Source organism: Globicephala melas, chromosome 8, assembly GCF_963455315.2.
Source record: "Globicephala melas chromosome 8, mGloMel1.2, whole genome shotgun sequence".
NCBI classification, from domain to species: domain Eukaryota; kingdom Metazoa; phylum Chordata; class Mammalia; order Artiodactyla; family Delphinidae; genus Globicephala; species Globicephala melas.
In genome coordinates this window covers 81,120,807-81,141,779 of record NC_083321.1, presented here as the reverse complement: position 1 = coordinate 81,141,779, position 20,973 = coordinate 81,120,807, and positions in this window count along the sequence as shown.

The following is a 20,973-nucleotide window of genomic DNA, read 5'->3' as shown; positions in this document are numbered from 1 at the left end:
CATAGGCCTGGTCAATCAGAAAACTGCATTATTTGGCATCAGTGGCCAAAATGGATGGACATATGGCTGAAGCCATGACAATTGTCCCAAAGACACAATTCCATACCTTTGTTTTGAACCATTGAGAATAAAAACACTCTTGCTATGAATTTGAAGTCAGTAGGTTGTAAACTACATATTTTAGAGATATTTATCCTACCACCATGGACACTCAACATTAGACCAAAGTCCACAAAGAGGGAAGCAAAGTTTAATGGTGGAGACTAAGTCCTGATAACATTGCTTTAATATGTAGGTAAAGGTTTAATTTTTTTCAACACGAGCTAGTTAATTCCTTCTTGCCTTAAGTCATTTTGGATTTGGATTTGTGGCACTTCTAACTTAAAGGGCACAGATTAATATAGACCCTCTATTAATTGTGGGCTTTGATTTTATAACATTACAATTGTGATATATTTGTCTCTTGTACTAGACATGTGTAAGTTCTATGAGGGAAGGCTCATGCTTGTTTTGTTCCTGATTCTCCCATAGCTTTAAGCACATTATATGTCCATTAAGTATTTTTCAATGAATTAATACAATTATTCAAGTTTCTATTGAGCTTTTTGTTTTCATATCCAAAAATATCTTGTTCATTTGTCTTAGATTTTTCCATCATAGATATTTAAAAAATATTTGATGCATTACTTTGCCTCTCAATTGTCATACATATTGTTTTTATATTTCCCTTTTACATACACATTAAATTTCTTATTAATATTATACCTAGGTATTTTAAGTTTTGTGTTTCTATTAGAAATCAGATCATCCACCATAATTCTCCAATTGTCTTTGGTATATAAAGGAAAGCTCTTGATTTGGTGTTATTCATTTCACATCTACACATTACAGTGACCTCTCATTTCAACTATAACAAAGTTGCTTATCTTTGGTTTTATATGAGGAAACAAATAAGGATATTTTTGTCCCTGTCCATATATTTTACTGCATTAACAATAAAGTTTAGTATTTAAAGAGTAGAATCTTTAACTTCTATATTGATTTGCCACATGTTTTTTTAAACTTTATTTTCACTTTCTTGTCCCTAGGTTTTCTTTCTTTTTTTAACTTTTCATTTTGGAGTAATTAGACTTAAAAAATTAGCAAAAGTAATACACAGAATTCCCATGCATCCTTCACCCAGCTTCCCCTAATTGTTGATATCTTATATAATCATAATATTATTATCAAAATCAGGAAACGAACATTAATACATCACTGTTACTGTTACTAATTACAGACTGTAATCAAATGTTACCAGCTAATGTGCTCCATTTTAGTTCTCTGAGTTGAGATGCTAACAAACTTTGGAGTTGAAGGTTACATGCATAACAATTGGGACATATTGCCAAATTGCTTTCCCAAAAGGCTGAACAAATTTGAAGTACCCTATAGGAAGATTCCATCACTGTAAATTCACAAGATCATAGTTATCTCTTATGTTGCTGTTGTTCATATGTTGGTCATTGATTACTAGTGAGCATGAAACCTGCTTTATCCTCCAAAATTTTTATTGCCTAATTATGTAGGGATATCTTTCTAATCATTTGTACATACTTGATGTATAAACTATTGACTTCTCTGTCTCTCTCTGTATATATATATATATATATATATCAACATATTGTTACATATACTTTATTTGTTGAAATATTTTTTAAGTCTACTTCGTGTATTTTTATATTGTTAATTGTAATCAATTTCACACTATATATTATGAAAATGTAATTTTAGAGTCAACGTATTTTAGCAAATCAGATTCTTCTCACTGAGGGAGCTTAATCTTTCCCAGTAGTTCTATTTCTGGCTTTGTATCAAGGTTTATGACCACTTCTAACATGACTTGTGGGCTTTATTATGCTAAAAGAGTGTGTCTCTTGCCTACCCTGTGTTCTATTAAGTTAGACTTGGGCGACACAGCCAGGCAAATTGCACTTTTCCAGTCTAGGAATTTTTTCCAAGGATTGACCTAAAGGGAGAAGGGGACACACTTGGATTCTTTTTTTTTAACTGAAGTATAGTTGATTTAAATGTTGTGTTAGTTTCTGTGCAAAGTGATTCAGTTTTATATATATATATATATATATATATTCTTTTCCAATATGGTTTATTACAGAATATTTACTATAGTTACCTGTGCTGTACAGTAGGATGATGTTGTTTATTTCATATATAGTAATATGTATCTCCTAATCCCAGACACCTAATTTATCCTTCCACCACCCCTTTTCCACTTTGTTAACCATAAGTTTGTTTTCTATGTCAGTGATTCTGTTTCTGTTTTCTAAATAAATTCATTTGTATCATATTTTAGATTCCACTTATAAGTGATATCATATGGTATTTGTCTTTTTGGATCTAACCTATTTCACCTAGTATGACAATCTCTAAGTTGATCCCCATTGCTGCAAATGACATTATTTCATTCTTTTTTATGACTATTATTCCAGTGTGTATATATACCACATTTTCCTTATCCATTCATCCGTCAGTGGACATTTAGGTTGCTTCCAGGTCTTGGCTATTATAAATAGTGCTGCTATAAACATTGGATGCATATATCTTCTCTGATGAGAGTTTTCATAGTTTCTGGATATATACCCAGTAGTGGGATTGCTGAAGCATACGGCAACTCTATTGTTAGTTTTTTAAGGATCCTCCATACTGGTTTCCATAGTAGTTGTACCAACTTATATTCCCACAAACAGTGTAGGACGGTTCTTTTCTCCACACCCTCTCAGCCCATTTGTTACTTGTAGATTTTTAATGATGGCACACTTGGATTTTTATCTTAGTTTGCATGAGTTGTGGGAAATCTCATATCTTAAATTGAATTACTGACTCTCAAACCTTATAATATTTCTATCATGAACATTTCTTTTCTGCTTCTTTGAAACAAATTATTGACTAGCAGTTTCTTAACATGTAAAGATAGTTTCCTTTTAGAGAGATGAAACAATTTTGCAAAGCATGTCAAGTAGTGTCTGATATTTTTCTCTTAGAAAAATAAAAGTCAAGGCTTATGCCTGAAGAGTGGATGTTCCACTGTTACATCTAATTGTACAGTTTCTCTGTGCAAGTTTGGTGATCTTATTTAAGCTTCATCTGATTGTGAATTCTTATTAATCATTGAGTTGATTTTTTCCAATCTGTGGACTTAGAAACATGAATTTATGATGATATTCAACCAGAACTCCCTAGAGTACTAATATAAATGTGACTCTCCTAACTTGTTATTACCACCATTTTGAACTATTAAGACCTGTGCTGTAGTTGTTGTTAAGTATTTTTTGAGGCATACTTCCTGAAACTAGCATTGATTCTCACTTAAAAAATCAGTATATTTGTATTGTTCTAGATTGTATTGTTCTCATTAAAACAATTTTAAATGGCTTTTTAATTATTTACTTATATAGAAATTTTATATGCATTAAATATATATTAAATAAATAAATATACGTATATATAACAGAAACATAAGCTATCAATAATTTCAACAAATCAACATTTCAAAATATTTTAAGTGAAATTTACTATTGAGATAATTGTAAATTCTCATACAGTTGTAAGAAATAATAAAAAAAGATCCCATGTATATTTTTTCCAATTTCCCACATTATCATTTGCAAAACTATAGTACAATATCATGACCTCTATTTTGACATTGATATAATCCACTGATATTATTCAGATTTACCCAACTTTACCTTATTGATTTGTGTACGTATATGCGTATGCATATTTTGTTCTATATAATTTTTAGGACATGTATAGTTTTATGTATGCACTACAAGTCAAGATACTGACAGTTCCATCATCACAAGAACCCCTCTTGTTGCCCTTTTATGACAACACCCACCTCCCTTCTGTCTGCCCCTCTCACTCTCATCTGTAATGCCTGACAAGCATTATATTCTCCACTAGTGAAATTCTGTCATTCCAAAAATGTAATATAAATGGAGTTTTATAGTATGTAACCTTTTGAGACTGGAGTATTTTCACTATGCACAGTTATCTGGAGATGCAGTCAAATTGCAGTCAAATGCAGTCAATAATTCATTCCTTTTTTATAGCTGAGTAGTTTTCTGTGATTTGGATGTACCACACTTTGTTTAACCATTAGTTTGTTAAAGGACATCTGGCTCTTTTCAGCTTTTGACTATTACAAATGAAACTGCCATGAGATTTTTGTGTTGAACATAAAGTTTTATTTCTCTGGGATAAACATCCAAGAGCACAATTGTTAGGTTATATGAGAGTTGCATGTTTGGTTTTATTAGAGCTAAGAGATTCCAGAGGGGCTGTATCATTTTAATTTCCCATTAGCAACATATAATTGATCCACATTAATTTTTTAATTGATCCCAAGTTTATATTTGTGTTTTAGAAAATATCCATTTCTTTATATTGTTCTTACCAACATCATTAATATTATCATTTTGTGTTTCTTTTAGAATCCATACAATAATAGATACAAAGTTTCTTCTGAAGGTAGTTGAATGGAAAATGATTAGTAGGAGAGACCAGAAGCTGTAGAGAGGCAGGTACTGGAGTTTCCCTAAGCCCATGTGCTATTATATGTCCCCCGCACTAGATGGTTTTTCCCTCACACACAGAAACCTCGCCATATGAACAACTTAAATTCTGCCTCAAAACAAAAACAAAACTGCAAAGTACTGCATGTCATGGTTACTTTCAAAGAATCAAAAGAGCTACAATTAATGTGACTGCCAAAGGTGTACTAAAAGGTTATATTAAAGGAAAAAGGAGCAGTGATCTGTAGTTAAAATCAACAACACTAGATTATAGAGTCCTGGGTTCTAGATCCACAAGTGACACAGATTGCTGTGTGGGCTTGTATTTTTCACTCACAATGCTTTGTCCCTCAGACAACTCTGAGCCACCTGTATAAGATCACATATTTATTTTCCTGGAAATTAAAATGAATTGAATGATTTTTCTCATTTACATTCATGTTATATAAAATACATATATTAATAAATTGAAATAATTGGTAGTCTTTCTTTGGGATTGTAGAAGAAATTCTCTGTGAGAATTTATTTTAACATGTTACACAGCCTGCAAGTAGGAGTGGCTTACACATTGCTATTCGAATTCTAAGAGGACAAAGTTTTTCACATCTCATCTCCAGTACAAATTCTGGGGGAAAGAGGAAAAGCACAGATTATCACCAGATCACTATTGGTTAAATTCTCTAGTAACCTATGGAAATCTAAACTTACCTGTGTCCTAAAAAGTGACCAATTAGTACATAACAAGGATATATATTTTGTAATCATGACTTGTAGTTCTGATGATTGAAATTTAATGGAAATAGATTATAGGAAATTAATAGAGTATTGTGAAGCTTATTTAAAAAGAAAACTAATGTTCAGGGAAATTCAATTTTTTCACGTGTTAAACATATCTTAGTGTTTCAAAACGCACTGTAAAAAGTTTAACTCGGACACATTCATTAAATTGCATTTGTTTGCCTTATCAAACAGCAGATGGTGAGTCATTGTTCGAAAAGTAACGTGTTACCTTTACCAAATAGAGTTATTTCAGACAATTGTTTTGAATGTGCTATTGAATTTTTTATTTTCAGTGTGGAAGCAAAATAAGCACACAAAAACTTCCTTGGAGTTCTAGCCTTAGTTACTTGCTAACATTTCAAGGTTATCCTATCTCTTGTCAACAACTGGTTATTGACCCCTGATGCATACAAAAGGAAAGCTCTGAAACCATATTTGTGGCAACTAATCTATTTTTTTTAACCATGAAATCAAGAGCCTTAATCACATTAGTAATGCCTGACTATTCTGTTTCAATTCCAGGGCTGTCTAGTGAAACTAATGAACTGTCTTGATGGCTCTAAAGCAGAACCAGGGTCTCACAGGCCAGTTGTGAATTATGAGTACATTTCTTTCTATTGCCCATAAATATTTTCTAGTTTTATATTCACAGTAGCTTAAAACACCTAAATTCACATCACTGACAGTGTAGCAGTGCTCTGCATGTTTGGGATTAATAGTTGAGTTAAGTATATCCCCTATATTTAAAAAATTCATTTTCAGTATAGTCCAATCTTAATTACCATAAATCAGACCTTATCTGGTGATAAGGTTGATAAATGTCAGCACCTTTTTTTTCCCCTGTGTGTGTCATAATAACTTTCACACTGCATCATGAAATAGTATTTTGGAGAGAAATAGACCTAGAGTTAAATACTATAACGTCAAGTTTGAAAGGTAATATTGGTTTTGACATGAGACCATCGCATGGCTGGTAGGGCCAAAGAATGGGTGTGGAGAAGTTGATTTGGCCATTATGTGTATGGAGGTAAGACTTTGATTACAAATGGAATTTCTCAGGAAGGTGATGCAAAAAAAAAGGTTGGTTTTAACATAGAGATTGGGGAAATGCCTGTAAAAGAAACAAAGGAAGGGGAAAAATTTCAATTGAAGGTCAGCAGGACTTAACTGAAAGAAAGGCAAGTGACGTAGATGCAAATGGAGATGAAAGACACAGAAGTAGTGAGGGCCTTTCATGAGGCAGCCATTTAAATATGTCAGAAGCAAGGTGAGTGTCCAGGAGGAGGCAAGTATTAAATTTAATGAAAATCGATGAAAACAAAAAGTGTCTGGATTCAAGTTCTAAATGTTCAAGGGAAACCTGAGAAGGGCGTTACACAGAATGATAACTAGTTCATGCTTAACTCTGCTGAGTGAAGAAGAGGCAGATGGAATGAAAGCAAGTTGTAAGGGCACATATGCAACACCGACCTGACTGCACTGTACAATTTGCTGTGTCCCTTATTTTTCTCTAAGGTGCCATCGACTAGCTCAGGAATCTTTGCCTTAGTAATATTTGAATGTATTCTCCAACCTTCTACTCCCACACACACATTCTGGTTTTTGGCTGGAAGAGTCATTCAAATACAAATCACCGTTGTTTACTAAATACATTTTTCTCTAGCTCTAGCAATTTATAGGAGTTTTTTACTAAGTTCATTCATTGTCTTTAATAAATCCTTGAAAGTAGACTTACAACTGTGAAAAGGATGCCTGGTATAACCTCTAACCATTCTGATGTAAACTTACCCTGTGATAATCCCAGGAAGGAGAAGACCAGGCTAATATAATGCAGAGATAGTGTAAAACTGTAGCTCCAATAGAGCACCAGTACTAAGATTTCCCTAAAATACAATCATATTTGTAAAAATGGCCATTTATTTAATATATCAATAATAATAATAATAATGACAGTAACAATAGTCCCTATTTTGTGATGAGCATTTGTTATATGCCAGGAATTCTAATATGTGCTTTGCTTATTTCATTCTTTTAAATCTTCTCACCAACCTTATGATTTAAGCATTATTTTCCCAATTCACAGATGAGCACTTTGGAGCTCAGAGAGATTGAAAAACCTGCCCAAGGTCACTCTCAGTAATTAGAAGAGTTGTGGCTCTAGTCAGATATGCTCTAGTGCAGAATCTCAGACAACATGGATTTATTTCATGGGATTAAGGATTGTCTTACCTTTTGTTTTTTTGTTATAAAAATACTCTAAGACAAGGGGTAATTTAAAATTCCATAACTCCATAGTTTAAGTGAATGCCTCATTTATTTTTTAATTTTTATTTATTATTATTTTTTTTGCGGTACTAGGGACTCTCAATGCTGCGTCCTCTTCCGCCACGGAGCACAGGCTCCGGACGCGCAGAATCAGCGGCCATGGCTCATGGGCCCAGCCGCTCCACGGCATGTGGGAGTCTCCAGGAATGGGGCACAAACCCGCGTCCCCCGCATTGGCAGGTGGACTCCCAACCACTGCGCCACCAGGGAGGCCCCTTCATTTATTTTTAATTCAGAAGACATGGGCCCAAAAGAGTGTGAAAGCATAAGACATTAGTAAAGGAACAATGTGCTTAAATGTTTGCTGAGAGAGAGGAAATGTGTCAGGGGCATGAAAGGAAATTTTCTCCTATATTACACTTTTGTTTAACCTTGTTCCTGACTGGAAGAGTTTAAGATTAACTCATTTCAACAAGATGTGCAGTTTCATGAGAGGATAAAAGATCTCCAGTAGAGCCCTAGTCATGAAATTTCCCCAAAATATAATAATAGTACTAATGATCATTTATTTGTTTGATATATTCTTAATAACAACAATAATAGTCTTATTTTGAGTTGAACATTTATTATATATGAGGGATTCTAATATGTGCTTTTCTTATTTTATCCATTGAGATCCTTCCTGCAACCCTATAATAAAAACTGACAAATATTTCCAGGAAGTGTGAGTTCCTAGACACTAATGGATCAGTGCCACAAGTGATGGTATCAGTTCTGCTTCCAAATAAAATTTGGGACTTCAAAAGAATGAAAATAATAGGAAGTAATGAATGACAATAAAGGCCTTGAGTAAAAACGGGATTGAAATTAAGACCATGGGTTAAGCCTAGATAAATATTAAAGTCCCGTTCAGATGTGAGAAATTAATTGCTTTTCATGTTTCTAAAGTAGGCTCTTATAGTTTTAAGTCAAGATAACTGTATGCAAATATGTCAGATTAAAATCTAAAGGCACTTATTTATAGTTCCACCAACAACGGTATACAAGTGTTTCCTTTTCTCCATACCCTCATCAGCACTTATTATGTCTTGTCTTTTTGATGAGTACCATCCTAAAAAGTGTGAGGTGATAACTCATTGTGGTTTTGATTTTCATTTCCCTAATGATTAGTGATGTTTAGCATAGTTTTATATACCTTTCAGTCACTTGTACATCTTTAGAAAAATATCCATTCAGGTTCTTTGCCTGTTTTTTAAATTGGGTTATTTGTGTGTGTGTGTGTGTGTGTGTGTGTGTGTGTGTGTGTGTGTATTGTATAAGTTTCTTATATTTTTGAATATTAACCCCTTGTCAGATATATGATTTACAGATATATTCTCCCATTTTGTGTTGGTGGGAATGTAAATTGGTACTGCCACTATGGAAAACAGTATGGAGTTTCCTTAAAGTATTAAAAATAGAACTATCACATGATTCAGCAATCCCACGTCTGGGTATGTATCCAAAGGAAATGATATTAGTATCTTGAAGAGATATGTGCACTCCCATGCTCATTACAGTTATTAACTATAGCCAAGATATGGGAAAAAACCTGTCTCCACCAATGGATAAATAGATAAAGAAAATATGATGTATGGAATATTATTCAGCTTAAAAAGAAGGAAATTCTGCTAATTGAGACAACATGGATGAACCTGGAGGACATTATGCTAAGTGAAATAATCCAGACAGAAAAAGGCAAATACCATATAATCTCACTTATATGTGGAATCTAAAAATATTGAACTAGTAGAATGGTGGTTTCTTGGGGCTGGGGGTGGAGTGGGGGATCAATGGGAAGATGTTGGTCAAAGGGTACAAACTTTCACTTATAAGATGAATAAACTCTGGGATCTAATGTAAACATGGTGATTATTGTTACTAATGCTATATTATATAATTGAAATTTGCTATGGGAGTAGATCTTAAGTGTTCTCACTGCACACATGCATACACATAAATAGTAACTACATAAGGTGAAAAGGTGGGGAAAAATAGCTAAAAGCACTAGAACTTGGGATTGCTATTCCAAGAGGTAGTTGCTTTAAAGGGAAACCAGGGAACCAGAAAAGAATCAGAACTTTGTATATCTGTGATTGAGGGGGCTGGTCAAGTAATTAATATAACAATGTTAATGAGGCCCTACCATAATCTGTGAAGCCCTTGAAGGAAGAGATATATGTCATGATTCTTTCCCAAGAGGATCAACAGTCTAATGGTGGCAGAGATCATATAGAGAATAATTTAAATATAAAATGGCAATATTTAAGGTACATTTGGAGTACAAGAACTGTTCTTAATCTGGACTGAGAGGAAAGATTTCCTGGAGGAAGCATGATGCCTGAACTAAGTCTTGAAATAGGAGAAAGAGTTACCTTGTAAAGAAAACTAAGGTCTTTCATCTCTAGCAATATGGCAAATGACTTAGCATCTTCCAAATGAAAGAACTAAAATGCTCAATAAAATATTCAAAACCTTTTAAAATGCATTTCTGATCTGACATTGCAAAAAAGGATTTTTTCTTTATGGAGCTCATAAAGTGAAAGAAAAAATACTACTGTTAGTAGTGCATATCAAAACCATCTTCCAATGAAAAGTTTCTGTCACACTCTGGAAACCTTGAGCTTAAGGGAATAGTACTCAAAGCTTACTCTCTGCTAAAGATGGAGCATCTTAGAAAAGACTTTTATAGAAAGGTGAGACCTCAAGGGACCAGTCTCAGTGTAAAATTAAATACTAAGTAAAATCCCTACTCAGAGGGAATAGTAAACAAATGAACTGGAGATTGATATTGAGTAGGTGGGAGGAAATAGTCTCTCCTGATAAATTTTTATGAGCCAGGTGACCCCTGATTTATGTCTGAAATCATAGTAATTGTTTAGTCTGAAAAATATGAAGCAGATAATTGAATTTAAAATGGTCTGTAGATGATAAGCTTTCAAATAAACTCATAGCATCAACAAAAGCGTAAAAATGTCCCACAGATGCAATTCCAATGAGAATATGCTGCTGACAATAAAAAGTTACATAGTACATATTGAAATAATGCCCCTGGAATGAGACCTACAAAAGTTTCAGAAAATATGTTAACATATATTTCAACTGGAATTATCAGGTGGCAAAGAATACAATATATTTACATTAAATGCATCTCAGAAAACGAAGAGCACGATATAAATAAAAGCAAGGAACAAAAAACTACAAAGAATAAGAGAGTTAAATATAACAAAATAAGACTTGTAGAAATATTATAAATACATGTGTGTGCACAATATATTATACACCTAATTGAATTTTAAAACTCAAAGGATAGACTAAATTCCGGAGTTTAATAGAGAACTTTAAGACAGAAAATACATTTTAAGAATTATCCAGAATGCAGAGAGATTAAGATACAACAGAGTGTTTAAAAGTCAGGGATGAGAGAGTGAGAAGTTACACCATATAGCTTTTCAGAGTCCCAGAAGAAGACAAGAACAAAAATGGAGAGAAGCAACACTTGAAGTGAAAAAATCAAAAATCTAAGAAGCTCCATATATCTCAACAGATTAGTGAAAAGTGAAGAGAAATCCAGCCTGGGCCTGTAATATTGAAACTGTACATCAAGAAGGAAAAATAGCCTGAGAAGAAACAGAAATCACCGCCAAAGTCACCATAATTAACTTTGATGGCTGCTTCTTAACAGCACCAATGGAAACCAGAAGACAGTGGAGTATCTTCCAAATTCTGAGACAAATGAACACTCAAGAATTCAATATTGAGAGAAGCTTTCTTCAAGAATGAGGATAAAATAATGATACTATAAAGGGAAAACCTGAGAGATCTTACAGCCAGCTGACACTCACAGGATAACATATCAAGGCAGGAATTGAGGAAGAAATAAAATCATCCCATGGGGAAGATCTGTGGTTGATGAGAGAATATTCTGGTTGCAAAGATATTGGCAAATGTGTGGGTAAATTTAAACAAACTTGTGAAACAATAATAATACATATGTTTGTAAGAAGAAAAGAAAAAAACATAAAGCTTATAAGTAGGGAGTAAGGTGAGCATAGTTGAAAACTTTGGCAAACTGTTGTCACTTTCTTAAAAAGTTAAACATGCATCTACCCTATGACTTAGTAATTCCACAACTAGTTATTTATCCAAAGGAAATCGAAACTCTGTGCCCACACACCCCCACATAGGCTTGAAAAAAAACATTCAGAGCAGTTTTTTTGTTTTTTTGGGTTTTTTTTTGTTTTTTGCGGTACGCGGGCCTCTCACTGTTGTGGCCTCTCCCGTTGCGGAGCACAGGCTCTGGACGCGCAGGCTCAGCAGCCATGGCTCACGGGCCCAGCCGCTCCGCGGTATGTGGGATCTTCCCAGACCGGGGCACGAACCTGTGTTCCCTGCATCGGCAGGCAGACTCTCAACCACTGCGCCACCAGGGAAGCCCCAGAGTGGTTTTATTCACAGTAACCTAAACCTATAAATGGCTCAGATAGCCATAAATAGGAGAATATATTTTAATAAAACAAAACCCAAAATACAAAATTATAATACATTCATACAATGGAGTACTACTTATCAATTTAAAGCAATAAACATCTGATACATGGGTACTGATGGATGAGTGAAAAAAGCCCAGTATAAAAGAGAGTCTACCGTATGATTCAATTTATATGAAGTTCTATAACAGATAAAACTAGTCTGTGCTATCTGTAATAGATATCAGATACATGGTTGTTTCAAGGGGTGGAGATGGTTTGACTGAGAAGGTGAACAAAGGATCTTTCAGGAGTGATGGAAAAGTTCTATATATTGATTTAGTATAGATTATACAGGTGCATTTTCAATATGATCAAATTGTACATGGAAGACCTGAGATATTCATTGTATGTAAATTATACATCAATAAAAGGAGACATAGACTACATAGCTTCTCAACAAGTAGAGGGAAAATAGAATGAGAAAATAAAACTACATACTGAATAATTGCAAAAAAGGCAAGACAGACAGAAAAAGAAAGTGAAAAAGAGGGACAAATAGAAAGTACATAATAGGAAGATAGGAAAAATTCTAAAAATTGACTAAAGTCTCAAAACACAAACGGCAGATCATCACCCTATATATGTTTAGAAAGTGTAGCTATATGGTGTTTACTGCTATATATGGACAATACAGAAAAAGGGAAAGAAAGATTGAAAGTCAAAGGGTAAAAAAGATATACTAGAAAAAAAGCAACTTGGAGATGGTAAGAATGCATTAATATCTGACAAAATAGACAATAAGGCAAAAAGCCATACCAGAAATAAAGTAGGGCTCTATAAAATGATACAAAAGATAAATTGAGCAGATGTCCATAAAAACTCTATGAATAGGAAGAATTTCAATCTTTAACATTTTAATTATTTTTATAATTTTTACATATTCATGCAGTGGTTTGGTCAGGCATGGGTAATGTATCCACCCCTGTATTGGCTAGAAGTGCTGTAATTAAAGAGAGGAGTGAGAGCTACTTATGGAGTTGGAGTAGGTAGCTCTGTTGGAGTGTATTTCCTTTCCCAGGTAAGAAAAGGGAAGATTTACCTTAGGTTATCTGATTGGTACTGGTAACCTTTAATCATGTTAAGTTTTACAGGTGTCAGAAGGATAGTAAATTCATTTCTGCACATTTAAATTTACTGTGAGAATTTCAGGTAAAATATTCAAAATTACCTGGTTATATGGGTATGGAGTTAAACACAGAGGATAAGATTGGAGTTCCAACATTGTTAGCCTTCAGTATAGAAGTGTATTTGTAACTGTGAGGTGAGATGAATTAAGAGAAAGTCATGACAAACAATTATGGCCAGCACAACAATTACATGAAATAAATGTAGTATTATGCTTTAGTGTGATAGGTGTATTTCCAGGAGTAGAAAGGAAGTACATTTACAATTACAGACTCTGAATTTTATTTGAAATTGACCTTGTAAAAATAAAATGATTTACACACAACTTTTAGTTATGTTCTTTTCTTAAAGTAAAACTCTATAATTTCCTTTTGCCAGAGTTTGTGGTTTGTCACAAGTCTCTGCATAATTTGTGTTTATTTTTAAAACATCCATACCACATTCCCACTCACTTGTTCAATAAAGAATTTGAGGCAAGTAAATCCTTAATTTTATTTTGAATCTTACACAGATTTCAATTTAATGATTTCAAATTTGCAAATAAAATGAAATTTCTTATTCAATAAAAATTTGTACTCACTGTTGCTCCTTAATATTTGATTTAAAAACAAGAACAAAATGATTTTACTGTAACACAAACTTCGATTAGATGGCAAAATTGACCTTATAGGCTCCTTATTATTTCCAGCATCCTTCATTTCTAGCATCTCTGTGATTACATTTTTAGCCCTGAACTGTGTTTTGTACATGAATCACTTCTGTCATTGCTGTTTTAACCAAAGGACTTTTCAAACCTTCAGTGGGTGTGGTATTCATTCTATTTTTTTTCTAGTTAAAAAGAAACACGGACAATATAAAACATTAAGTTTTGGAGAAAAAAACAGCTTTTATTTCACTGTACTGTATCATACTTGTAACATACCACCAAAAATGAGATTGTCCAGGACTTAATCTTTTAATAAGTGGGCAGAAGGTAATACTGGTCCTCATAGTATTTAACTTTCAAATCTCTTCTCAAAATAGGTTCTTCTTTAAAAATAAATCATAAAACTTAGTTGAGAGTGTTGCAGTGTGTAGAAGTAGCAATTAGTGTTAGAAACATAAAAAGCTAAAATACCACCTTTCCAAAGCTTTTAGCGTAAAGGACCATGTAATAGCTAAGGCATTTCTATAGGAAAACTGCATTTGCTTGTGGTTCCTCTTTACTTTTAGACTCACCTAGTTGGAAAAAAAAAAAAAAAAAAACAGATAACAACCAGAACTTCTGAATTTGCATTAATGCGTGCAACAGAAAATGCTATGCAATATAAAGGTTAGGCTGATTTTTAATTTTTTTATTTTTTTGCAGTACGCCGGCCTCTCACTGCTGTGGGCTCTCCCGTTGCAGAGCACAGGCTCTGGACGCTTAGGCTCAGTGACCATGGCTCACGGGCCCAGTCGCTCCGCGGCATGTGTGATCTTCCCGGACCGGGGCACGAACCCGTGTCCCCTGCATCGGCAGGCGGACTCTCAACCACTGCGCCACCAGGGAAGCCCTCAGTTTATATTTTGAATTTCTTTCACACTTACTCCTTTAAAAAATCTGACATGGTAATAAGGTAGCAATAATATTTTAACTATTAAGTATTTCTTAACATAAATTTTCAATATGGTTTTAAAATGTTAAATTTTTTAATATAGATCTTTTATTCTCTGCAGTATTTAAGATGCAGGTACCATGCTGGTTTTGGTCATGTACGGTAAAGAGCTGGGCATAGAATGATTACTATCCATGTCTGCAACTTACCTGTGTACAAGTGAAGCTTGTAATTGAGCGGGCTCCTCTTTCCTTCCATTGTAAAGTGAGACATTATATTTCTCCCTTTACATGTAGTTATAATTTTTCTACTAAAGATCCTATTATCTGCTGTAGCACACAGTAGCCTACAGGATTGATGATGTGCAAGACCAAAGGGGCTAACACATAGCTCAAGGTTACCAGTCTGTGTGGCTCCAAGGTAGTTGCTAAAGGAACTCTTTTACTATTACCATTATTATTGTTTTGTTTTATTATTGAAATATAGTTGACATACAATATTAGGTTAATTTTAGGTGTACTACATAATGATTTGACATTTACATAAATTATAAAATGAGCATCATGATAAGTCTAGTAACCATCTGTCTCCGTAAAAACTTATTACAATATTATTGACCTATTCCTTATGCTATATATTATATACTCCTGACTTATTTATTATGTAACTGGAGGTCTATACCTCTTAACACGCTTCACCTATTTTGCCTACACCCCAAACCCTCCCTTCAGGCAATCATCCATTTATTCTCTGTATCTACGAGTCTCTTTTACTTTGTTTTCTTTGTTTGTTTTGTTTTTTAGATCACACATATAAGTGAGATGCAGTATTTGTCTGTCTCTGTCTGACTAATTTCACTTAGGCTAATACCCTCTAGGTCCCTCCTTATTGTTGCAAATGGCAGGATTTCATACTTTTTATAACTAATATTCCATTGTGTGCATCCATTTGCCTATCAATGGATAAAAAGGTTGCTTACATTATCTTGGATATTGTAAATAATTCTGCAATGAACATTGGAGTGCATATGCCTTTTTAAATTAGTGTTTTTGTTTTTCAAGTAAATATGCAGAAGTGCAATTGCTGGATCATATGGCAGTTCTATTTTTAGTTTTTTGAGGAACATCTATATTGTTTTCTAGAACTGTTGAACCAAATTACAATCCCAACAGTTCTTGAGGGTTCTTCCTTTTCTCCACATTCTGCCAATATTCACTATTTATTGACTTTTTGATGATAGCCATTCTGACAGGTGAGAGGTAGTATCTCATTGTAGTTTTGCATTCCCCTTACGATTAGTGAGTTGAACATATTTTCAAATGTCTGTTGGCCATCTGTGTGTCTTCTTTGGAAACATGTCTATTCATGTCCTCTACCCAGTTTAATCAGGGTTTTGATTTTGAGCTGTATGAGTCCCTTCTATATTTTGGATATTATCCCCTTATCAGGTATATTGTTTGTAAATATCTTCTCCCATTCAGTAAGTGGCATTTTAATTTTGTTGATAGTTTACTTCACTGTGGGAAAGCGTTTTAGTTTGATGAAGTCCAATTTGTTTATTTTTGCTTTTGCTTTCCTTGCCAGAAGAGACAGACCCAAAAAAGTATTGTTAAAACAAATGTCGAAGAGTGTACTGCCCATGTTTCCTTCTAGGAGTTTCAGGTTTTACAATTAAGTCTTCAATTCACCTTGAGTTTATGGGGTGAGAAAGTGATTCAGTTTATTTCTTTTACATGTAGCTGTCCAGTATTCCCAAGGTCATTTATTGAAAAGTCTATCTTTTCCCACCTGTATATTCTTGCCTACTTTGTCATAGATTAATTGACCATAAAATATGTGTTTATTTCTGGGATCTCTATTCTGTTCCATTGATCCATATATCTTTTTGGTGTCAGTATCATACTGGTTTGATTACTGTAGCTGTATATTATAGTTTGAAATCAGGAAGCATAATACCTCCAGCTTTGTTCCTCTCTCTCAAGATTTTCCTGGCTATTCAGCGTTCTTTTGTGCTTCCATACAAATTTTAAGATCAATTTTTCTAGTTCTGTGAAAATAGTCATTGGTATTTTATAGGGATTTCATTGAAGCTGTAGATTGCCTTAGGTAGTAAGGTCATTTTAACAACATTAATTCTTCCAATCCATGAGCACAGTGTATTTACACATTTGTTTGTGTCATCTTCAATTTCTTTCATCAATGTCTTATAGTTTTCTGAGTACAGATCTTTTACCTCCTTGGTTAGATTTATTCCTAGGTATTTTATTCTTCTTGATGCAATTGTAAATTTGATTGTTTTCTTAATTTCTCTTCTGATGGTTTGTTGTAAGTGTATAGAACTGTAACATATTTCTGTATATGACTTTTTTATCCTACAACTTTACTGAATTTATTTATTAGTTCTAATGGTTATTTGTTCGCACCTTTAGGGTTTCTACATATAGTATCCTGTCATCTGCAGACAGTGACTGTTTTACATCTTCCTTTTCAATTTGGGTGCATTTTTTTTCTTTTTCTTGTCTGATTACTGTGGCTAAGACTTCCAATACTATGTTGAATAAAACTGGTAAAAGTGGACATCCTTGTCTTTTTCCTGATCTTAGAGGAAATACTTTCAGCGTTTACTGTTGAGTATGATGTTGGCTGTCGATTTGTCACATACGGTCTTTATTATGTTGAGGTATGTTCCTTCTATACCCACTTTGTTGAGAGTTTTTTATTATATTTGGATGGTGAATTTTGTCAAAAGCTCTTTCTGCAGGTATTGAGATGATAATCTGATTTTTATTATTCAATTTATTAATGTGGTGTATCATGCTAATTGTTTTCCTTATAGAGATACTGAACCTTCCTTATGTTGTAAAATCCTTTTAATGTATTGAATCAGAAAAGATGCTTAACATGTTTTCAGTCTTCTTAAATTCATTGAGACTTGTTTTGTGATGTGATGTGTCCTGCATAATGTTCCATGTTTTCTTGAGAAGAATGTGTATTCTGCTGCTTTTGGATGAAAAGTTGCAAATATACCTATTAATGCCAACTAGTAAAATATGTGACTTAAGGCCAGTGTTTCCCTAATTGATTTTTGATCTGGATAATCTGTCCATTGAAGTAAGTGGGGCATTAAAGTCCCCTACTATTCTTGTATTACTGTCAGTTTCTCCCTTTATGTTTGCTAACATTTGCTTTATGTATTTAGTTGCTCCTAGGTTGGGTGTATATATTATTACAATTCTTATATCTTCTTGTTTGTTTGATCCCTTTATCATTATGTAATGGCCTTCTTTGTTTCCTATTAGTCTTTGTTTTAAAGTCTACTTTGTCTAAGTATTGCTCCCCCAGCTTTTTCTTCATTTCTGTTTGCATGGAATACCTTTTTCCATCCCCTCATTTTCAATCTGTGTGTGTCTTTGGATCTGAAGTGAGTGTCTTGTCGGCAGCATATTTATGTATCCTTTTTTTTATTATTATTATTCATTCAGTCACTTTATTTATTTTCATTGGAGAATTTAGTCCATTGACAGTTAAAGGGATTATACAGCCACTATGGGAGACAGAATGACGGTTCCTTAAAAAAATAAAAATAGAGCTACTGTATGATCCAGCTATCCCACTCCTTGGCATATATTTGGAGAAAACCATAATTCAGAAAGATACATGCACCCCAATATTCATTGCAACAGTATGTGCAATAGCTAGGACATGGAAGCACCTAAATATCCATCAACAGAGGGATGGATAAAGAAGATGTTGTACATATATACAGTGGAATATTACTCAGCTATAAAAATGAACAAAATAATGCCATTTGCAGCAACATGGATGGACCTAGAGATTGTCATACTGAGTGAAGTAAGTCAGACAGAGAAAGACAAATATCATATGATATCACTTATATGAGAAATCTAAAAAAAATGGTACAAATGAAATTATCTACAAAACAGAAATAGAGTTGCAGATGTAGAAAACAAACTTATGGTTACCAGGGGATAAAGGGAGGGGGGATGAATTCGAAGATTAGGGTTGACATATACACACTACTGTACATAAAATAGATAACTAATAATGACCTACTGTATAGCACAGGGAACTCTACTTAATATTATGTAATGGACTGTATTGGAAAAGATTCTAAAAAAGAGTGGATATATGTATATGTGTAACTGATTCACTTTGCTGTACACCTGAAACTAACACAACATTGTAAATCAACTATATACCAATAAAAATTTTTTTAAAAAATAAAGAGATTGTAAAGTAAGTATAGGTATGTACTTATTAGCATTTTGTTAATTGTTTTCTGGTTGTTTTTGTAGTTCTTTTTATTCCTTTTTCTCTTGTTTTGCTGTCTTCCTTTGTAATTTAATGACTAATGCTATGTTTAGATTCTTTCCCCTTTTTGTGTGTGTGTGTACCTATTATAGGTTTCTGTTTGTGGTTATCATAAGGTTCATATATACCAAATATATATCTACATATACCTATATATATGATTATTTTAAGTTGATATAATCTTAAATTTGAGTTCATTCTAACAACCATGCATTTCTCTCCCTCTCCCAAAGTTTAATTTTTTGACATAATATTTTACATATTTTTTTATTTTGTGTACCCTTTAATACACAAAACATATAATTGATAGATGGTAGTAGATATGGATAATTTTACTACATTTCTCTACTATGTTTACTGTATGTTTGTCTTTACCTATTATTGTTTCTGTCGTATTTTTATATTTCTAGCTGTGGTCTTTTCTGCTTAGAGAATTCCCTTTAACATTGCCTGTAAAGCTGGTTTAGCTGTTCTGAGGCCTTTTAGATTTTGCTTTCTGTAAAACTATTTTCTCTCTTTCAAATGTGAATGATAGCCTTGCTAGGTAGAATATTTTTAGTTGTAGGAGTTTTCCTTTCATCACTTTGAATATATCATATCATTCCCTTCTGGCCTGCAAAGTTTCTGCTGAAAAGTCAGTTGAGAGTCTTATGGGAGTTCCCTTGTACATAACTAGTTGTTTTTCTCTTGCTGCACTTAAGATTCTCTCTTTATCTTTGCCATTTTAGTTTTGATATGTCTTGATGTAGAACTCTTTAGTTTCATTTGTAGGGGGACTCTCTGTGCTTTCTGGATCTGGAATTCTGTTTTCCTCCCCAGACTAAGGAAGTTTTCAGCTATTATGTCTTCAAATAAATTCTCTTCCGCTTCTCTCCCTCTTCTCTTTCTGGGACCTTTATAATGTGAATGTTAGTACACTTGATGTTGCCCCAGAGGCCCCTTAAAATATCCTTACTCTTAAAAATTATTTTTTCTTTTTTTCTATTCAGCTTGGATGATTTATACTATGCTTCAAGTTTGCTGATCTGTTTCTTCTGAATCATCTAATCTACTGCTGATTCCTTCTAGTGTATTTTTTATTTCAGTTTTTCTATTCATCAGATCTGTTTGGTTCTTCTTTAAATTTTCTAACTCTTTGTTGAAATTTTCACTCTGTTCATCCTTTCTTCTCTTGGGTTTGGCAAGCATCTTTATGATCATTACCTTGAGCTCTTTTAAATTGCTTATCTACACTTCTTTTAGTTCTTCTGAGGTTTTGTCCTATTCCTCCTTTTGGAAAATATTCCTTTGTATCCTCATTTTGCTTAATTCTCTGTGTTTATTTCTATGTATTAGGTAATTCAGTTAAGTTTCTTGATCTTGGAGAAGTGGTTTTATGTGGGAGATTCCTTATGTGGCCTAGCAGCACACTGCCCTCTGGTCGCCAGAGCTATGATCCAGGTGTGCCCCTTATGTGAACTGCATGGGCCCTTCTCTTGTGGGAGGACTGACTACTGTGGGTGCTCTGGTAGGTGGAACTGGCCATTGGCCCAGTTGGCTGCCAGGTCCTGATTCATGTGGTGGCTGCCAGCCAGTTTGTGCATGGGGCCAAGTCCCAGCATGGCTGTTTGCATAGCTTGGGGTGTCCTGGGGTTGCTGCTAGCCCACCTGAGGTTGGAGTCAAGTCCTGAGACAGTTGACTTCATGGCCCAGGGGGTTGTGGGGCTAGTTCCAGCCCTCTGGTGGGCTGGTAAGTTTCTGGCACTAATA